Source organism: Trachypithecus francoisi, unplaced genomic scaffold, assembly GCF_009764315.1.
Source record: "Trachypithecus francoisi isolate TF-2019V2 unplaced genomic scaffold, Tfra_2.0 Contig00311_ERROPOS72643+, whole genome shotgun sequence".
NCBI classification, from domain to species: domain Eukaryota; kingdom Metazoa; phylum Chordata; class Mammalia; order Primates; family Cercopithecidae; genus Trachypithecus; species Trachypithecus francoisi.
The window spans coordinates 1-13,432 of NW_022680561.1; the positions used below are offsets into that span (position 1 = coordinate 1).

The 13,432-nt window shown below is 38.7% G+C and overlaps 1 long non-coding RNA gene across 1 annotated transcript; it reads left to right on the plus strand.

The window, feature by feature from the left end:
* The first annotated feature begins 1,203 nt into the window (after window positions 1–1,203).
* On the plus strand, window positions 1,204–5,562 carry LOC117083232. Its single transcript, XR_004437005.1, has 2 exons — window positions 1,204–3,326; window positions 5,212–5,562. It is a non-coding gene; the product is annotated as an uncharacterized LOC117083232 (long non-coding RNA).
* The last annotated feature ends 7,870 nt before the right edge of the window (window positions 5,563–13,432 follow it).

Below are 13,432 nucleotides of genomic sequence, written 5' to 3' on the forward strand. Positions count from 1 at the left end.
CTTAATCTTCATTCTGAATTTTACTACTTTTTTGTACGATTTTTTCTTATCTTAATGCTATCCTAATTGCTTTATTCTGAAAATGCCACCTACACAATATTTTGTAGGTAGTAAAACTTCTTGACATTTTGGGCTATTGGGTAATTGTGGGGAGGAAGAGTTCTTGCAGCACATCACAGCAGACTAAAATGCACAATTAAATCTTTATTATTAAAAAGCTTGGCCGGGCGCAGGGGCTCATGCCTGTAATCCCAACACATTGGGAAGCTGAGGTGGGCAGATCACCTGAGGTCGGGAGTTCAAGACCAGCCTGGCTAACACGATGAAGCCTCGTCTCTACTAAAAATACAAATATTAGCCAGGCAAGGTGGCATGTCCTATGATCCCAGCTACTCGGGGGGCTGAGGCAGGAGAATTGCTTGAACCTGGGAGGCGTAGGTTGCAGTGAGCCGAGATGGACCCATTGCACTCCAGCCTGGGCAATAGAGCAAGACTCCATCTCACAAAAAAGAGAAAGCCTATTGGTCATTTTTCAACACCCACAAATTTTTTGTTACTTTCCCTCTATATGAACTTTCAGCCTTTCGCCTTGCTGCTTAGTTGTCTTCCTTACTGTGTCCTTCCCTTATGTAAAAGTGGAAACCCAACATTCTTCCTAACTTACTAGGCAGAATCAATCGCATTCTGTTGACTTCATTCCTAGCGAATTCTACATAGTTTTGTGGGCTATATAATCACACCAAAATAACCCCTTGAGGTGTCTTTGCTAAACTTTGCTAAACTAATTTACTGCCTTATTTACTTACTAATTTACTTCCCTTGAGATTTCTAATGCTTTTTGTAGTAAGCAATTTTACTTCTTGCCACTCCCTCAAAATAAGAAAACGCTTCTATAGAGAATTTTTTTTTTTTTTTTTTTTTTTTGAGGCGGAGTCTCGCTCTGTCGCCCGGACTGGAGTGCAGTGGCCGGATCTCAGCTCACTGCAAGCTCCGCCTCCCGGGTTTACGCCATTCTCCTGCCTCAGCCTCCCGAGTAGCTGGGACTACAGGCGCCCGCCACCTCGCCCGGCTAGTTTTTGTATTTTTAGTAGAGACGGGGTTTCACCGTGTTCGCCAGGATGGTCTCGATCTCCTGACCTCGTGATCCGCCCGTCTCAGCCTCCCAAAGTGCGACAAATTCTTTCAAGGTCATTCAGTTAGAAATTGGCAAAAAGAAGTTTAGATTCTACAACTTCTTGCCTCTAATTCCCCTATTATTTGCTATTGCTATCCTGAAGAAGGACCTTACTTTTAGTCTATGAAGGTCTCTTCATTGGTAGATTTTAAGGACACAATGACAGAGACAAAATCTGGAATTGGCCAACTCGATAGGGCTGATTTCTTGGGCATGGGACCCGTGCAGTTACTCAGGACTTCACGGTTCAAAGAGCCCTATGCTTGATCTAATGCTCTGTTGTTGCTATCTTGATATTGTCTTTAAACATTTTAAACAAGAGACTCTAAATTATGTAGCTGGTTCTGCGTTCATCTCAATTACGTTTCCCAGAGTCCATGATGGATTCTTGTTAATTGTGTGAACATTATTATGACTGTTTTTATGGCAGAGGACCTCCATAAGGGCTTCCTGGGATTTGAAGCAACCGGTCTATTCTTGCCTGGGCACCTGCACAATCAGTCCACAGGTCTATATACATGCTACTTTTTTTGGAGACCCAGCCCTGTACCTGTTTTTGTAAATAAAGTTTCATAAAGTTTAATTGAAATATAATGAAGCCCATTTGTTTACATGTTGTGTAGTGCTGCTTTTGTGTTATAATAGCAGGTTTGAATATGTGTGACAGAGACCTTATGGTCTGCAAAACCTACAATGTACATTATCTGGCCTTTATAGAAAGCTTGCCATCTTCTAGTCTACCCTTCTAGATGGTAAAATCCTTGAAGACAGGGGAACTGTCTGTTTAGTTTGCTGCTCTCTTCTGTGCCTACAACAATGTTGGAAACACAGAGGCCACTACAGCTGTTGAAGGCACAAGAAAATAAAAAAGCAATGAGTGCAAATATTCTCAAGGTCTCCTTAAGTCTGCATCACTCATATCCTGAGCTCTTGGTCTATTGGCTCTTCCACAACAGAGGGACTGTCCCTAACCATGGAGAGAAAAAGAGAGAATATTTAAACCAGATAATCCCCGCATCAATCCAGGGTAAAATGAATAGAAATGAGTGCACTGCCCAATGTTCTCCAAATTTTGACCATGTTTCTTGGCTGAAGACTAGACCTAAAGTCAGTGCTCTGAAGAGATGGATTAAAGACTGACCTACTTGATATTCATTGTTGTATTAGCTTCTTACTGTTACTGTAACAAATTACTACAAATTTTGTGTCTTAAGACAACACAGTTTGGTTATCTTATATTTCTGGAGGTCAGAAGTTCAAAATGGGTCTTACTAGGCTAAAAATCGAAGTGTTGGCAAGGCCGTACTCTTTTCTGAAGGCTTAGGTGACAATAAGTTTTACTGCCGTTTCTGGCTTCTATAGGCTGCCTATGTTGCTTGGTTTGTCATCCTGTCCTCTACCTTCAAATCAAGCAATGCAGCATCTTCAAATGTCTCCTGAACTCTATTCTGCCTCTTGCTTCCACTTATAAGGATTCTGTCATTATGCTGAACCCACCTGAATGATCTAGGAAAATTATCTTATATCAACTAATAAGCAACCTTAATTTCATCTGCAAATTTAATGCTTTTTGCTGTGCAAAAAGAACAATGGTCCCCCAGGGAGGTCTGCGTTCTAATCCCCAGAAACTGAGGATTAGGGGGACAAGGATGCAGACCTCCCTGGGGGACCATTACTCTGCTTACAGTCACTAAGATATGGAATCATAATATTTTGTCAATGATATGAGTTTCTAGTACTCAATAGGATAAGATGACAATTATCTTTATACTACCTTCCTAACTTTTTAAAGTACTTTCATCTTCCATGCCCACAATAGCACTGGGAGGTACTGAACTAGGGAATAAATGTCTGTGATTATTTTATCAGTGAAAAAAGTGAGAAGTTACTTCAGCAGATCAAGAATTGGTCAAGGGCATGGCTGCCACTGGGAGGCAGGTTTCCTGACTCCCAGCCAGTGCTTTTTCTCTGATGACATTGTGGTTACTGGTACATGTTTCCACTTGTCATCTCCATTTCTCACATTCTTTTGTTATGAGTTCTCTCCTAGGGTATGGATGGCATGGTGCTCGTCCTAAGTGTGCTGGAATTCTGCATTGCTGTGTCCCTCTCTGCCTTTGGATGTAAAGCAGTCTGTTGTACCCCTGGTGGGGTGAGTATTAGCCTTCATTTGAAGATGTCTGTATCAGTTTTCTATTGCTGTGTAATTACTTACACAAACTTAGAGTCTTAACACAGAACGCATTCATTATCTCTCAGTTTCCATGGTTCAAGAGTCTGAGCCCAGCTGAAGTAGGTCCTAGACTCAGGATCTTACAGGGCTGTCATCAGGAAGTTGGCTGGGGCTGTGGCCTTGCCTGAAGCTTCTGATTCTCTTCCACGCTAATGTAGTGAAATTCATTTCCTCTCAGTTGGAGAACTCAGGACAATGTATTTTATCTGTGAAACCAGCAGGTTGCTAAGTTCACACGAACGGGTAAGGTCCATTCAGAATAATGCCTTTTTTGATAAATTGAAAGTTAAGTAGTTAGTACCTACACACAGGACTTGTATCTCATCCTATACACAGGTTCCATCCACACTCGAGAGAAGGGAATCACAAGGGGTTAGTGAGTGCCACCTTAGAACTCTGCCTAACACAATAGCTACATAAAAGCTCTTTTCCCCTTTCTTTCTACCTCAAAGTGCATAACCTCTGGATCCAGATATGAGGATATTTCACAATGAAGAAGTCCCCCAAAAATATTTTATTTTATTCCGTTATCCTATTGCAACAACTTTTCCTGGAATATTTCCATGAAATATCATGATCTCTGACTTCTCTATCAGTCTGTGCCCACCTATCCACTCTCTTACCCCAAGACCTGCAGCTGATGCTGCTCCTGGCAGTTAAACCCAAAGAATGTCACATGGAGAGAGGAAAGTAGGGAATGGAAGGAAAGAAGAGACCAAGAAAGAAGCTCTAGGAAGAATGGGGAGGGATATCCTCCAAGGGTTGAGGGTTCCAGAATGAGGAAATGGATAGTAAAATCCCCACAGCTACTCATTAGCTTCATTACCCAAAGGCCCACAGGCAGACAAAACCGACAACCAAATAATAAAATAATCATAAATAATCATAGTTTGATGAGATGGTTCTTCTGGTGCCCTTCTCCATCATCTTGTACCTCTTTGTCTTCTTTTGAGATTCCCAGGCAACACCACATCTCACTCCTCTACAGCCCTTCCTCACTGAAGAGAGATTGACTGTAGCACATTAGCTCTAATAGTGGGTTTTGCATTGTAAAACCTGAGAAGGGAGAGATTCTTAGCAATTACCAATGATTTTATAATTTCATTGACTAAAGCTTTTTATTTTTACTGAGTGAAACATTTGGACATGGAGGCAAACTCTTTAGTAACTTTCATGTCAGAGTATTTAAGCCTGTGCTCCCTTAGGCTCTTAGCATAGGAGCTGGGGAAGGCTGTTTCCTAATCTCCTGGTGTGAATTCAGAAAAGCAGTGGTTTTGGGGCCTATGATAGCTAGGTCTCTATCTCTTCCTGGTTCTTCCACCAACCCTATGTCACAATGAGTTTGTGGAAGAACAACCAGAACTTTTCTGAGTTTCGCGATGATCCCTGCTATTCTGGGCCAGTGTGGTTTTTGCAATGCGTTATTTATAACCAGCAAATCATGATTTGGGTATGTTGATGCCATCAGCATGAACAACCTGGTTTGGAAGAAGAGCCCCATATTTTTCATGACACCTTGGTTTACCCATCGTATCGTGCACTGTCATTCACATGTAAGACTGATTTACTTGCAAGACCAGGGCAGTGGTCATCACAGCTCAGGTCAAGAGCTACCACTGAATGTTGTGTCCTACATCAGGCCTGATCTAAAGAATGACTGAGAAGTCCCACATGCTTGATCTTGAGAATGAATCAGAGAAGAAAAGAGTAAACTCTGATGATGATGACGACTTCATGTGGGCAGGAAAGGGGCACTCTGAGGTTATTTGGGTGACTCACCTATGGCATTCTGATTGTTTCACAGGTTGTGTTAATTCTGCCATCAAATTCTCACATAGCAGAAGCAGCATCTCCCTCACCACTTAATGAGGTTTGAGGCCACCAAAAGATCAACAGACAAATGCTCCAGAAATCTATGCTGACTGTAACACAAGAACCTCACATAAAAAATTACCAGAATCCAACTTCGATACTGAGAGACATATTGATATCATTATTATATGTAATCCAATTATGAACTGTGTGTGTATACAGAGAAGAGATAATAAATTCAAAATTATGTTCTCATTTTTTCCCTGGAACTCAATAACTCATTTCACTGGCTCTTTGTCGAGAGTACTAGATGTTAAATTAATAAATAATGCATTTAATGAGGCAACAGTACTTGAAAGATTTTCATTCATCATAAGAACTTCATAGGCATTAAATTGGCAAATAAGATCTGGAAGCAGAAGAGCAAAAAAGGTATTGCTAAAATGAGGACTCCATGCAAAACACATACTTCTGCTCCCCTGTATAATATTCCTCCCATTTATTTAACTTTTTTTTTCTCCCACCTATGGTGACCAAAGGGCCTTTTCCTTCAGAAGTGGAGATACATGGCCATCTCCACCTCCCTTTTTCCTCTCCTTCTTTTCTTCCCCCATAGAAAGTACTTTGAAATAGCACAGTCCATCCTTGCACGTGCACAAGCTATCATTTGAGTAAAAGTATACATGGAGTAAAAATCACATTAAGCATCAGATTCAACTTATATTTTCTATTTCTTCTTCTTCCTTTCCCTTCTCCCACCTTCTACTGGGCAGAATTATATCTTAATCAAATTGTATCCTATGCCATATATGGAAATGTGCAACATATGATATTTGTTTTTTTTTTTTTTTTTTTCTGAGACGGAGTCTCGCTCTGTCGCCCAAGCTGGAGTGCAGTGGCTGGATCTCAGCTCACTGCAATCTCCGCCTCCCGGGTTCACGCCATTCTCCTGCCCCAGCCTCCCGAGTAGCTGGGACTACAGGCACCCGCCACCTCGCCCGGCTAGTTTTTTGTACTTTTTAGTAGAGACGGGGTTTCACCGTGTTAGCCAGGATGGTCTCGATCTCCTGACCTTGTGATCCGCCCGCCTCAGCCTCCCAAAGTGCTGGGATTACAGGCTTGAGCCACCACGCCCGGCCAACGTATGATATTTGTTAAATACATTTGTTTTTATTGCAGAGCAAAAATAAATAAAATGAGAAGCAACACTTTCATGTGCTACCTACCTCCTTTTCAGATGCAAAATAGTGGAAAGAGATTAAGTGTTGATGTCAAAAATACAGTGTGGTGGTAAATAATGTGGGCTTTCTAATCAGACAACCCACGGTTTTTATCTTGCTATCCCATCTTTGTTGTTCACTACCTATGTAGCTATGAACATGCTACAAAATTTCTCTGTGCTTCATATTTCCTTTCAGAAAAGTAGTAATAATATTGTCTGTCCTATAGACCTATGATACTTGGTATCATATGATATGATACTTGGTATAACAAAGGTAGAAAAACTAGGACGTTGATTGGCACATATGGAGCCTCAAAGTTATGTATGTATTATATCTTTGCATATAATTTCTTTATATTAATTATATATATAATTACTTCAACATATAATGCATAGATATGTCTTTTATATATCAAGTTATTATATTCAGCTTTCTTGCTATAAAATTATGTTTTATTTTAATGTCACAATCTCATAATTGTATTTACGACATCACATTTTTAATTGCTTGGGAAAGTTTTTCTTATTCCAGCTTTAAAATATATTATTTTGTATTTTCTTCCCTTGCTTAATAATTTTGTCTCTGGCATTTATTTTTATGAATATTGTTTAATATTGTATATTGAATATATTTTTCATATTATTGGCAATTAAGACTATAGTACTTAATGTAGAGCCCATCATCACCTCACTGACATTAACTGTTAATGTTTTACCATGTCATAAAGAGATATTGGTCTATTTATGTACCTAATTCCAATCTTTTAATTATTGTGTATGTGCTGATATCTTGTTTTATTCCTCCAATATTGTTTTAATATTTGACAGATTTTGGTACTCAGCATTTATTCCCCATTTGTTCTGACAATGATAGTCTGATTTCCTCCAAAAAATCACCATTATCTAACTCTTAATTGATGTACAAGGGTGGAGCTCACTCGACTCCCAGCTCCAGGAGTTGACCTGTGTCCTACATCTGGGAAATGGCAGAATTACATCACCTCAGCTAGAGTGAAGTTCTGTGGTAGCCTTGTGACCTAGGAAAAACCAATTGTGTGAATGACTGATACATTTCCAATCAAAATTAATCTCATCATTTTCACTTCAGTGACCAAGAAATGGTCTCCCCATCTTTCCTCTTTCCTGTTGGGTTTGGAGCTGTGAGGAGGTAAGTTTGCTGCCATCAGCAGCCATATGAACCCCATGACGGACAGATGCTCACAGGCAAAAGCAGAACTGAGAAGTGCCAAGTGAAAGATCAGACCCTAATGTAATTCTTTTGAGTCTCCAAGTCAAGTTTTACCTGGAGTTGACCCGATCCCTGGGGTTTTAAATATATAAAGACAAGGAAAGAGATTTATTCAGATAGTGCAATAACTGGGCAAAATCCTTCAATGGCTTCCTCTCTAATTCAGAATAAAAGCCAAAGCTCATGTAAATCCTACAAGTCCTTACATCACCGGATTCTTTGTTGTTTCTTGGGTTTTTAAAATATCCTGACTTGAATCCTGATATATTGCTTTGAGATTGTTGAAAATGGTCAGAGAGTGCCTTCTCTTGGTGGTAATTAGTGCATACATAATTTTCTTAAGTTTAACACTTATATAAGCAACCTAACATCAGTGCATTTCTAGTTGTAAAAAGTTCATGCAAATATTTTGTACTATTAGTGCAAGATATTATGATTCCAACTTTTAGACAAGACCACCTGCACTTGTTTCACATCATGTGATTTGAAATTTATTCTTCATTTGGTTATTCTTGGTTTTATCTATATGTGACTAGAAAGCAGTAGGAAAATGTCCATGAGACTTTGCCTCCTTTTGCTACATTTACAATAAAAATAATTTTGTTGTTGTTGTTGTTGTTTGAGAGAGAGGGTCTGGCTGTGTTGCACGGGCTAGAGTGCACTGCAACCTCCACCTCCTGGACTCAAGCCATCCTCCCACCTCAGCCTCCTAAGTAACTGGGACTACAGGTGTGTACCACCACACCCAGCTAATTTTTCTATTTTTTGTAGAGACGGTGTTTCACCATGTTGCCCGATTTGATTCGCTGTCTGCTTAATGATTGCAAGTGGCTGCTCTGCTAGGTTGAAGTTGGGCCAAGAATTACCCTTGTAGTGGTTGGTATGGTTGGGATGGTATGGTTAAAGTTGAACTCATTATTGAGGGAAGCATCTTGGGACTGTGCTTTGCCTTGTAAATAATTGGGAAAAAAAAAAGAGTTATAAGGTCTTGAATATATAAGGTAATACTATTGATAACTTCTAACTATAAGTAGTCAAAGCTCTTCAGGTAGATGCAAGATATTTGTGACTAAAAATGATTTTTTAAAAAACATCTTAATCCAGTATTTTGGATTTTTGGGGGTTTTTTGTCTTAGACTCACTGAGGCAAAATGAAGGCTGAATTCACGCTAAGTTAAATTTGTGTTACCATATATTTCTGTCCCCTTTCTCCTCTAAAATCTAATTTCTCTTCTCTACCAGTCCTAAATATCAAAGATTATAAGAAAAGTAAGGATAATTAAAGATTAAATAATATTGAGACTTGTGTATTTTTTCAGGCAATGATAAAGAAATGGGCAATCAATAATGAGCAATTGGCTAGTGTACTATGATCAGCATTGCTGCAAAAACTGCTATCTATTGAGAAAACATGCATCCAACTAGTAAAAGTAATTTATGTTTATAAAATCAAAGTAAGCTCACTCATAAATGTAAGAGAAGTCTCGAAGGGCTCATTGTTTTAACAGTGATAATAGGTATTTTTACATTTGAGGTTGTAAAATGATAATACTGAATACTGTATGCAAAGTCAGGGGTAAATCAACATTTCTAACAGTGATGTGTCACCCTTACATTACTCAGTAAATTGGATTATAGAGCATGGAACAGTTTGGGGAAGAATCATCTCGGGTGTTCCCCATGACCATTAGAAATCTGTACTTTATCTTAAATTAACTATTTTTAAAATTTGCCATTTTCCACAACTCTATTTTTCCTGATTCTGAGTCCTAATCCCATAAACTTGTAATACTCTATGGAAAGGATTTCAAGAGAGATATACTTTTATCTTTAATAAAACCATGAATTACACCAGAAGGAAGGAAATAAAGAGTTGAAGGTCACTGCTGTGGCTGCTGAAGTAATCGATGCATTTTATCTTAATACTTGACTAGAAATTTCCTGTATCTTCATTTCATATCTTATTATGAATCTTCATCATTAAAATGTATGATAGCTTTATGGTAGGTCTTGAAATCAGGTAGCATATGTCTCATATTATTTTTCTTCATTAACAAAATTGATTTGGTCATTCTAAATCTTTAATTATTTCATGTAAATTTTGGAATTACTTCATCAACTTTGTGCAATCCAAAAAGACATTCTTGGATTTTGATAAGGAAGGTATTAAGTCTATAGGTCTATAAGGGAAAATTGCCAACTTAACAATATTGAGTTTTCTAATCCATTAACAGAATATACCTTTTTATTTATTTATTTATTTATTTATTTATTTATTTATTTTTGAGAGGGAGTCTTGCTCTGTCAACCAGGCTGTAGCACAATGATGCAATCTCGGCTCACTACAACCTCTGCCTCCTGGGTTCAAGTGATTCTCTCACCTCAGCCTCCAAGTACCTGGGATTACAGGCATGTGCCACCAAGCTAGGCTAATTTTTTTGCATTCTTTTAGTAGAGACGGGATTTCACCATGTTAGTCAGGCTAGTCTTGAACTCCTGACCTCAAGTGATCCACATGCTTCGGCCTCCCAAAGTGCTGGGTTTATAGGCATGAGCCACCACCCCCAGCCTATTTATTTAGGTCTTCATTAATATGTCTCAGCAAAGTTTTGTCATTTTCTGTTAACCTGAAGAACTTCCTTTGACAGTCATTCTATTGATTTTTTTCTGGTACTGAATTTTCTCAGATTTTTTGTTTGTTGTCTGAATACATCTTTATTTTACCTCCAATTTTAATATTTTCACAGGATGTTGATCCTATGTTACAGCTCTTGCCTTCAAGTACTTTAATGATGTCTTTTAATTGTCTTTTGGCTTACATAATGGCTTATGGGCAGTCTGCAATTATTCTTATCTTTATGCTAATGTGTCTATTCTTACCCTCTGCTTTTAACATTTTATTATTCATTTTTAGCAATCTAAGTTATGCTTTGGTGTGGCTTTATTTTTGCTCATTCAGCTTGTGATTGATTAGTTAAGCTGTTTGCATCCGTGGGTTTATACTTTTTATCAAATTTGGAAATTCCAATGATTGATTCAAATATGTTTTCAATTCATTCTCTCTTCCTCTTGTTGGATTCAGATTACATGTTAGACCACTTCATATTGTCCCACTGATATTTTATTAATCTTTCTAGACATTTTTTCCTAATCTTTGCTTCAGATTAGAGATTCTATATCCATCTTCCAGTTTACTAACCTTTTCTTCTGGAAGATTTAATGTGTTGTTAATCATAGGCCGTGATTTATTCACTTCATGTATTGTGGTGTTTATCTCTAGAAGTTCTATTTGGTGCTCTTTTGTATTTTTCACTTTTATACTCTTTGCATCCATGTATTTCTAAGAATTCTTTTTTTTTTTTTTTTTTTTTTTTTTTGAGACGGAGTCTCGCTCTGTCGCCCAGGCTGGAGTGCAGTGGCCGGATCTCAGCTCACTGCAAGCTCCACCTCCCGGGTTTACGCCATTCTCTTGCCTCAGCCTCCCGGGTAGCTGGGACTACAGGCGCCTGCCACCACGCCCGGCTAGTTTTTTGTATTTTTTTTTAGTAGAGACGGGGTTTCACCGTGTTAGCCAGGATGGTCTCGATCTCCTGACCTAGTGATCCGCCCGTCTCGGCCTCCCAAAGTGCTGGGATTACAGGCTTGAGCCACCGTGCCCGGCCTAAGAATTCTTATGCGTGATTATAATATATATTCTAAAGCACTTCTCTTTTGTTGTAATCTGTAATTTACAGGTCTGTTTTTATTCATTTTTCTCCTGGCTATTTGTTATTGTGACTTTTCTGCTTCTTGGCATGTGTAGTAATTTTGGATTACATGCTGGATATTATGATTTTTATTTGATTGAGTGCTCAAATTTTTCTTTTTTCACAATGTATTACTTTATTTCTTGCAGGAGCTTAAACTTGAAGACCAATTTGATTCTTCTGAGACTTTTGAAAAGGCATAATACGGAGGGTGTATTAGTCCCTTCTCATATTGCTATAAAGAACTACCTGACACTGGGTAGTTTATAAAGAAAAGAGGTTTAATTGACTCACAGTTCCCTAGGCTCTACAGGAGGCATGGCTGGGGAGGCCTCAGGAAAGTTACAATCATGGTGGAATGTGAAGGGGAAGCCAGCATGTCTTATGTAGGAGAAGCAGGAGGAAGCGAGAGTGAAGGGGGAAGGGCTACACACTTTTAATCTTGTGAGAACTCACTATTATGTGAACAGCAAAGGGAAAGTCCACCCCCATGACCCACATGAGACTTGAGTGGGGACAGAGAGCCAAACTATATCAGAAGTTCTATAGTTGTTGTTAATTGGGTACATGCTTTAATAGTAATTGACTTATTATTAAAGCATGATCTTTCTGGAGGTCTCTATTCTATCCCCCAAGTGTTCATGGAAGTCTCTGCATTCTAGCTGATTCGAACTTGAATGTTTGTCAGCCCTGCGTAAGCCCTGGTAATCATACAGCTTACAACTACCTGGCTAGTCTTTGACTGTATTTTTAAACTTTCAACCCATACATGCACAGATTATGTTAGACAACAAATTTAGAATACTTCCCTGCAGATTTCTGGACCTCTGTCTCTGCATACCTATACCCTTTATGGTTCCGTTATCACTAACTATAGCTGTCTCAGTGCCCTCAAATTCTGTTTTTTGTCCACTGAATTCGGCAATATCAGAATGGATCCCTCTCCCTGACCATGGTCTGGAAAGTTTCTTCATGCAGAAAACCAGAGCAATTATTATATTCACATTTGTCTTCATTTTTTCAATGTTGAAAGTCCTGCACTAACTGTTTTCCAATGTCTGGAAGCAGTTGTGCTTAATTTTTTTCCAGTTTTATTTATAATATAAAAAAATGTTTGAGACAAGTTCTAACTCTGACATCCAGGTTTGAGTGCACTGGTGTAATCATAACTCACTGCAGCCTCAAAATACTGGGCTCAAGGGATTCTCTGACATCAGCCTCCCAAAGTGCTGGGATTAGAGGCATGAGCCACTGTGACCAACTCAGTTTTCTAACTGAACAGAATGGAAGATTAAGTCTGGTTCTATCACAATTGGAAGAGCTGAGTTTCAACTTTAAAAAGAAGATCACAGGGTGGGCGTGGTGGCTCATGCCTGTAATCCCAGCACTTTGGGAGGTCCAAGGGAGCAGATCACTTGAGGTCAGGAGTTCGAGACCAGCCTGGCCAACATGGTGAAACTTCGTCTCAACTAAAAATAAAAAACTTAGTTGAGCGTGGTGGTACGCACCTGTAATCCCAGCTACTTGGGGGGCTTGGCAGGAGAATTGCTTGAACCCGGGAGGCAGAGGTTGCAGTGAGCCAAGATTATGCCACTGCATTCCAGCCTGAGCCACAGAGTGAGACTCTATCTCAAAAAAATGCTCATGAACACAGATGTTAGCATTTTTATTTCATTTGTTTATATTTAAAATTGATTTAAGCATATCAACATACGTAACTTAATCAAATCAATACTTACAATTTAAAATATTCAAGCTGAAAATTGAAATATTGTCATTTTCACATGCTGATATTTTAGTCACCTTATTTGGGTTTCATACGAAGCAACTATTAAAAGACACTAGCATATCACAGTTATTTTTTATTTAAATTACTTTGTGATATTTTCCAATGTTTTATATAGTAATATCCAGACAGTTTTAATATACACTCAAAAGCTTTGTTTATACACAATATAAATACAGGAAACATAATGAGACAAAGCTATATAAATCG